General features: G+C 35.9%; 1 long non-coding RNA gene across 1 annotated transcript; it reads left to right on the plus strand.

Moving 5' to 3' along the window:
• Window positions 1-1,207: 1,207 nt before the first annotated feature.
• On the plus strand, window positions 1,208-8,226 carry LOC140503068 (uncharacterized). Its single transcript, XR_011966693.1, has 3 exons — window positions 1,208-1,286; window positions 1,915-2,068; window positions 7,532-8,226. It is a non-coding gene; the product is annotated as an uncharacterized lncRNA (long non-coding RNA).
• The last annotated feature ends 364 nt before the right edge of the window (window positions 8,227-8,590 follow it).

The following is an 8,590-nucleotide window of genomic DNA, read 5'->3' on the forward strand; positions in this document are numbered from 1 at the left end:
TTTACAATCAAATGTGTAGATGCACCAGTGGTCTTGGAATCAGAATTCAGTCAAACAAGACAAATATTTGTAAAGACCCTATTAACTGCAATCTTTTGGCACACCCAAAGGCCACAGGTTACGCAGACCTGTTCTAGGGATAAAACAATATATCATCTTTGAATTTAAGGAACTTGTAGCCCAATAAGACCTACACCTATAAAGAGCTGTGCTCTTAAAAAGATGAGAATAGGTCGACCCAGGGACCAACGCTAAATTTACCCTCAGCAGATTTCTATATATGATAGCCATGGCTCTCCCCACCTTCAGAGCTCCCTAAACTCTAAAGAGTCTACCAACTATTGTCTTACAGAGCTAAGTTCTGGGAAAAGCAGTGAGCAAACGTCCTTATACATAAGACACGCATAGCAGACACACAATATGTCAAGGATCTGTGATTTCGTAAATATGTAACAATAATAGTTACATTGTGCTTTAATATTTACAAAGCATTTTATAGACATTTGATACTAACAATAATCCTGTGGTAAATGGGACTTAAAGTCTTTATTATACCCATTTTATAGGACAGAAAATTGGCTCAGAAACTCACCTGTGATTACCTAAATTGCTTACACAATCTGCATGTTAATCTCCATCAATTCTCAGTGTCTGAGGAAGTATTCTAACCCAGCTCTCCTTGGACTCAGTATCTTTCCATTATTCCACTTTCTCTTGTTCAGCTCTGCCTCCTGACTCAAACAGAAGTTATAATATGATGAGGGACTAGGAACAGAGTTGCATAAGTGATTCAAGAATCTCTAAAGAATCAAAATCACTTATAGTTGGGAAAATCAGGTAAGATTTCATAGAGGAGGGGATTCCTAAACTGGATCTCAAAGGGAGGGAAGGATTTCAATAGATGAGCATTTAGGGAGAATATTTTTTCAGTCATGGGAAATAGTATACACAAAGGCAGAGAAATAAGAAAAGATAGAATAAGATCAATAAATGACAATTAATCTGGTTTGGCCATAATGTAGAAGGCTTGAAGTTATGCGTTAAAGCCAGAAAAGTGGGTTGGACCTAGATTGTGGAGGATCTCGGATACCAGGCTAAGGAATTTATACTGTGTTTGACAAGCAATGGAAAACCACTGAAGATTTTTGCATGGGGGTAGAAGGAAGTGTGATCCTGTCAGACTTATGCATTAATAAAATTACTCTTGCAGCTGAGTAAAAGATGTCTTGGAAAGAGGAGACACAAGAAGCAGAGAGACTACGTAGAAGCCTAGGACAATAATCCAGGTGAGAAGTGCAGAGGGTCTGAACTAGGATGATTGCAGTGGGTATCCTAGTGGGAGGAGAGAAAAGGAGGCAGTTTGAGAGACTGTGGGGAAGAACAAATACCAAGATTTGGTAACCAATTGGATCAGCCAAAACAGGGAAGTTAGGAACAGGAGCAAGCTGTGAGAGGAAGCTAATGTTTCATTTTTGACATGCTGTGTTTGAGCACAGCAGAGCTTCCTGATAGAATGTTAACTCTGGCGTGCACTACTAAGTTTAAAAGCCCAGGACTACCAATAACTTCTCTGTCTGTTGTCCAAGGACCAACGTCAATAAATTCTGAGAGGTTCATTACCAAGTTGGCAGAACGGTGATGACAAATTTTTTGTTCAGAGCTACTCTCAAAATCCATCCGCCTACCTACCTATGACGGTGGAGTGACTACCTACACCACTGAAATCACAGTTCCTCCAAGTATTGAAGTATTAATGAGGAAAATGAAACCCATAGAGGTTAAGTGCCATTTTTATAAGTACTGTACTTCCTCTGGTGCTACTTCCCTAACTCCCACTTGCACTGGTGAGTCAAGTTTGCAGAGAGCTGCAGCCTACACTGGACTCCAACACGTCTTCACGATCTTCATCAACAGGTTATTCATCACCCTGAGACATTTCATCAGCCTTAGTATCCACACTTCATCCATCGCCTCAGTACCCTCTGCTCTGCTGATCGGTGGGCAAAAATGTTAGTAGGAATAGGAGTGCGAATCCAGCTTTAGACACTTACTAGTTCTATGGCCTTGGGTAAGTCATTTAATTCTGTCTGCCTCAATGATAATATGGAGATAATAAAAGCACCTATCTCACAGGGTTGTAAGAATCAAATGAGATAATATTTGTAGAAAGGACAGTGACTGGCATATGGCAGGTGCTTAATAAGGGCTTATTTTAATCTAGTTCGATAAACATTTATTAAGCACCTTCCATGTGCCAAGCACTGCGCTAAGTACTGGGGATACAATTAATTAAAAAAAAAATAGTCCCTTAAGTCCTTAAGGAACTTATTGTCTTAAGGAGAAGACACAGAAAATGAGTCAGAAAAGCAGGCAAAGGGAGAGGAAAGGGAGATAGGACACCAAAGGAGTACCTGGGGGCATCTTGTGCTGAGGAGCTGAAACTGGGCAAGGTGGCGATACAAAGTGGAGTGAGCTGAGAGTTCAATTTCTGGAGAAGTTTGGTACTCCACCCTCTAGATCTCCAAACAGAGGGGAGAATAAGCTGAAGGAGATAGAATCAATTTATTCACTTTCAAAGTTCCACTGACAAGTTGTCACCTGGCCAGTGAAAAACAGGGAAGGAGAGAAATTGAATTATTTCCTCCCAATTACCTTTCAGGAGTTCTTCACCACAGGATCCTTCATACTTGATTGGATTCTAGTCTGCTGATAGAATGCATGATTCCACACTCACTTGCTGTTATATAGAGACTTAGAGATGAATCTGATTTTTTTCAAGCCAATCACCAGATATTTCCTATATATCATTATCTGTCTTTAGTCAAAGACTAAAATATTTCACTCCTCCAAAAGAGATTAAGGACTTATTTGTACCTTTGATTGGCTGATTCAATTGACAAATATGAGCCTTCTAGGGTTATATTAAGTGATGGGGGAGTAGAAACCACCTATATATGATCACCTATCGGGTTTTAATCCAGGTCTCTTGACTCCAAGTCCACTGTTCTTTCCATGGCACCATTTTAGTTAAATTTTATTGAATTTTTTTCATCTATAATTACCCATATTTCCCATTGTATTTCTCCTCCCATCCCTTCCCAAGGAAATTCCCTTTATAATAAAATTTGAAGAATGGAAGAAAGAAAAAAAGTTTTACAAAACTAATATATCAAAAAAGTCCTATATTATATGCAATTATTCACACTCTTTTCCCCCTTCATCTTCAAAAAAGTGGGAGGGGATGCCTTCTCATACATCTGCTTTGGGGTCAGCCTTGGTAATGATCATTCTGTAACGTTCAGTTTGAGTTGCATTGTCATAGTAATTGTGTATATTGTTATTCTGGTTCTATTTACTTCACTTTGCACCAGTCCATAAGTCTTTCCATGATTCTCTGTATTCATCATGTTCAGTGTTTCTTTTAGCACAATGATATTCCATTATATTCATGTGGCACAATCTATTTAATGATTCCTCAATCAATGGGGATCTAAATTCTTTCCTGGGCAGGTAGGTGGTTCAGCGGATAGAATGCCAGGCTTGGAGTGAGAAAGATGCATCTTCAAATCTGGCCTCAGACACTTACTACCTTAGTGACCTGGGCAAGTCACTTAACCCTGTTTGCTTCAATTTCCACATCTGTAAAATGAACTAGAGAAGGAATGGCAAACCACTCCAGTATCTTTGCTGAGAAAACTCCAAATTGGGTCGTGAACAGTCAGACATGACTGAAAAATGACACAACAAGAACAAGAATTTGTTTCCAGTTCTTTGCTATTGCAAAAAGTGCTGCTGTAAATATTTTGGTGTATAGTGCGTCTTTCTTTTTGTCATTGATATCATTGGGGTGTGATTGAAAACAGAGATGGGAAAGGGAACAGCATTTAAGTACCTACTATGTGTCAGGCACTGCGCTAAATGTTTTATAAATATCTCATTTCATCTTCACAACAACCCTTGGAGGTAGGTACTATTATTATCCCCATCTTACAGTTAAGGAAACTGAGGCACAGGGAGGTTAAATGACTTGCCCAGTGCCACAGAGCTATTAAATTGTCTGATAATGGATTTGAACTCAGTCTTCCTAACTCTATCTATCCACTGAACTTCCCAGCAGCATGCTGGAGACTGTTGGGATCATAGCTTTATAGATGGAAGGGACCTCCAAGGTTATTTAATCCAACCCCTTTATTTAACCAGTGATGCCCAAAAAGGTGAGTTAATTTGCTTAAGATAACAAAGAGAATAACTGGCAGGGGTGGGATTTGAACACAGGTCCTCTGACTCTAGAGCCAGTGTTCTTTCCAGTAGACCACACTGTCTCTGGCTCTGCTTAACCAATCTTACCAATGTTTCTCTTTTCCAACTTTCAGTCAGTAATTATTCAAGCACAAGTGAAGGAATGTTGGTTTGGAATAAATGATGTACAAGGTTCCTTCCAGTTCTATAGCACAGCTTATTCTCCATACCTGAAATGCACTCCCAACCTCCTCCCTACTTTTTCCTCTTAAAATATCTTGCTTCCTTCTCAGCTCAGCTCAAATACTCCCTTCTGCAGGGGTATTCCTGGTCCTTCCCAGCTGCCTCCCCAGTGTTCTCCCTTGAAATTACCTTATATTTATTAGATTCTATCTAACAGATATTTTTCATTTCTATATTACTTACTTTCCATTGAATTCCTGTCTTCTCCCTGAACCTCTTTTATAATAAAGTTATAACATTAAAGGGACATAATAAGTAACCCTTAGCCTTGTACATGCTCTACATGTTCCCTTCCCAACCAGACTTATTAGAATTCTGGTGAAGATCTCCATCCAGTTGAATTTCTAGCATTCTAGAGTCAGGTATGCATCCAGGACCATCTCTAGTTGTCCTGATCTATATTTGATCATTGTACCTAGATGGCTCTAGAGGAGAAAATGAGGCTGCTGAGTTTACACAGCCTCCCTCACTCAAATCCAGTTCAATTGCATGTCATGTCATTAAATTTCTGATGTCATTGTCCTCTTAGAAAATGAAGGACAAACCACAGGAAGAGTAGAAGAATGGGCAGAGGAAGAGGCAGGGCTGCTTAGTGAAGAGTCTCTAGGATCCTCATGCTAGTTCAGGCAATAGATACAGCATCCTTGCAATGTCTCATACTGAGAAGCATAAAGGCTAAGTGAGATCTGAGTAGGTCAAACTGCAGCAAGAGTTTAAAAGAAAATGCAATCTTAGGATCATAAATATCAACCAATCAATTAACAGGTATTTCATTAAGCTCTACTATGCTTGGACCAATTTACAGTTCCAACAGCACTATATTTATGTGCCAGAACCCCTCCCAAGACTGCAGTTTCCATCTATTGTCATCTTTGTCAAATCCAATGAGTGGGAAGTAGAAACTCAGAGTTGTTTTTCCTTTGCATTGCTCTGTAAATTTTTATATCTGTACAAATCTTTTCATATCATCGTCAAGATCTGCTATTTAAAAAAATCTTTACTGAGAGAATTAGAAACAAGGCGAATACCCATTTATTGCATAATGTTTAAACAAATTGTGCTATATGAATGTAACGGAATGTTATTGTGCTATAAGGAAGAATTAATAAGATGAATTCAGAGAAACCTGGGGAAAATCACTTTGACTGTTGCCAAGTGAAAGGTGTAGACTCAAGAGAATTAATTTATGTAATGACTGCAATAGTTATCAATGCTTTGATCAGTTATAGCTTAAGATGACTAATGATAAAACTCACCTCCAGCCCTTGAAGAGTGATGGTAAACAAGAGGTGCAGAACAAGACATCTATTTTCAGACATAATCTAGTATACTGATATGTTTTGCTTGACTATATTTCTTTGCTGCAAAGGATGGCTTCTAATAAATGAGTGGTGAGTTAGTGGGCAGTGATAGAAATGCAAAAAAGAAAGAAAAGAAAAGAGCACCTATAAACCATTATAAAATACACAGGAAAAAAACAAAGATGTTCAGATGAAAACACAAATGAGCAGTTTTGTTAATGTTAAATTTAATGTAGTTAAAAACAGTTTGTAATTTATGTACAATGTTTATTTCTGTTCACATATGTTGAAATGTTGCTGTTTGTTCATGATTAAGTTTATAATAAAAAGAACATTTTAAATTTTTAATTTCACTCAGGAATAATTTAATGAATCATTTTTTAAATTTTCCATGTGGACATTATATTTTCTACTTACCTGAACTTTATTTACTACAAAATATTTTGCATTTGGGATTCATAAATATAATAATATGATGATTTTGTTTTTCTATATTTACCCAAACATTACTATGCATGTTCTATATATGTTCAAAAAGGCTATGAGTTCTTTGCTTTTCTCATTGAGTTCTCTCCATATACCTAGCAAACCTAGCTTATTTAATAGTCTCCTTGACTCTTTTATCTCTTTATTATTTATTGTTGTTTTCGATTTTTCATATCCTGATAACATGGTATGAAAATTTGCCACTATAACTGATTTTCTTTAGCTATTCCTTCTTATGAGTATAAACTTTTCCTTTTTGAAATTCCCTTTGGAATTATTAGGCATACATATATTTTAAATGATTATACTCTCAAATTGAATAGAATGCTTCAGCTTAACATAATGTACTTTATTATTCCCTTTAATGCTTTCTGCTTTGAATTAGACTTTGTACAGTATTATCAGTACCACTCTGACTTTTGTGATATAACAATAGGATGGAAAATTTTGGATGAATTTTGCATTTTGAATCTATTAAAAATCTTTCCAGGTTGCATGTATTTCTTGTAAAAATCAAAATTAAACAAAAAATAAGACCACAGAATGTTGGAACCTATTTTTCAATCCATGGTTTAACTTTTTCTCCTACCCTTTTTTAGAGAGTTCAGTCCATTTACTTAGATTATAGCTGCTAGGTTTGTCTCTTTTATATATTATTCCTTAATTCTTTTTTGATCTATTGGTCAGGAACACAAGTTCCCTTACTTTTATTATTTTTACTATTAATCTGCACTTAAAGAACCACTCTAAACAGAATTCCTCTGTCATTTAGTAGTAACTAAGTAGAAATCTTTAACTTGGATTATATCTATTAAAGATTCATACCTTTAGTTTAGCTTTAGTATTATCCTATCTTTATCCTTTCTGCCTATTGTTTTTTTCTTTACTTTTAATCCATACTTAATTTTTTTTTTAGATTAGAGAATTTATAGTTCATTAACATTATATTTCAGTACATTTTAAACCTTTCTACAACATTAGGTGGTTTCACTAATATAATCCTGATGGTTCTCACATTTTGTTAACAACTGATTTGTCTTGATTTGGGAAGGGTAAATTATTTTAAATATTTCTTTTTTTGGCTTGGAAGCTTGGTTCTGCTAAGATGCTTCTTTGGGGTGCATATGTTTCAATATTTTTCAAAATTAAAATGCTTGCAGGATGTTTATCTCTCGTTTTCCTACAATGCACTAAAATTTTTTGGGCAGATAATTCTGAGTTTATGGCCCATATCTTCTAATTTTGAATTTGTTATATTTTAGTTCCTCTGAACATCCTTTATCTTCTCTGAGAAGTTGGATCCAATTCAGCAAGCATCTCTTAAGCATGACCTCCACACAAGACACTGCATTAGTAATGTTTTGGATATAAAGGCAAAATGGAAAATATTTCCTGTCTTCAAGGAGTTTACATTCTACTCTCTGTATCAAAGGTGACAAAAACATGGTGATGCAGCTGGCAATATTCCTCTGTGCAACCTGAACCAGATTAAAATGTAATCAGGAAATATTTAACAAAAGAAATAAAAATATGATAAAACACGGATATCATTATATTCATTTGGATTAGTGGGCCCTTTTTCTGTTTGAGTTTAATATTAATGATCTACATGACAAACATGTATGTGTAATTACAATTGTAATTTCCTTACAACTCTTGGTACAGTAACTCACTGAAACAAACTAGTTTTCCTATATTTTGCCACAGCACACTGTTTGAAAACCACTGTTGTAAAAAAAATACATATGCAGGGAATTCTGATCACTACTTGCTATAACTTTGGGGTTGTTGGGGTTTTGTTTTTTTTTTTGCTATTTTCAGCATTTTTTCCCCTTTTGCTTTAGTTTCTGGGGTTTTAATCATGATAAGTTTAGGAGAAATAAATTTTGGATTCTCCCTTATTATGTTATTGTAGTTTGTTTTTTATTTGTCTGTTTTGGAAGATTTTCCTTCTTAATTCTGAGGATTTTTCTTGGAACAATTCCTGGGATGTAGGGTTTATTCTGTTGTTTTTCTAAATTCCCTTGGATGGCAGAAATCCCGAGGTCCTGACCTGTCCAGCTCTGTTACTTGTTCCTGTTATGTTTTACAAATTTTTCAATAATTCATTTACTTTCTGAGCTTATTTTTCTATTTGGTCTAGGTTGTTGGTAATTCTGATTTTTATTATACTATTTCTGTTGGTCACAACTATTATATTTTTGAGATTACTGATTCTTCAAACTGGTCATTTTAAAAACATTTCCTCTACACAATTTTAAAAAGTATTTTAGGTGGAGCCAAGATGGTGAAGTAAAAGCAGGGACTTCCCTGAGTTCTCC

This window comes from Notamacropus eugenii, chromosome 5, assembly GCF_028372415.1.
Source record: "Notamacropus eugenii isolate mMacEug1 chromosome 5, mMacEug1.pri_v2, whole genome shotgun sequence".
NCBI classification, from domain to species: Eukaryota; Metazoa; Chordata; class Mammalia; order Diprotodontia; family Macropodidae; genus Notamacropus; species Notamacropus eugenii.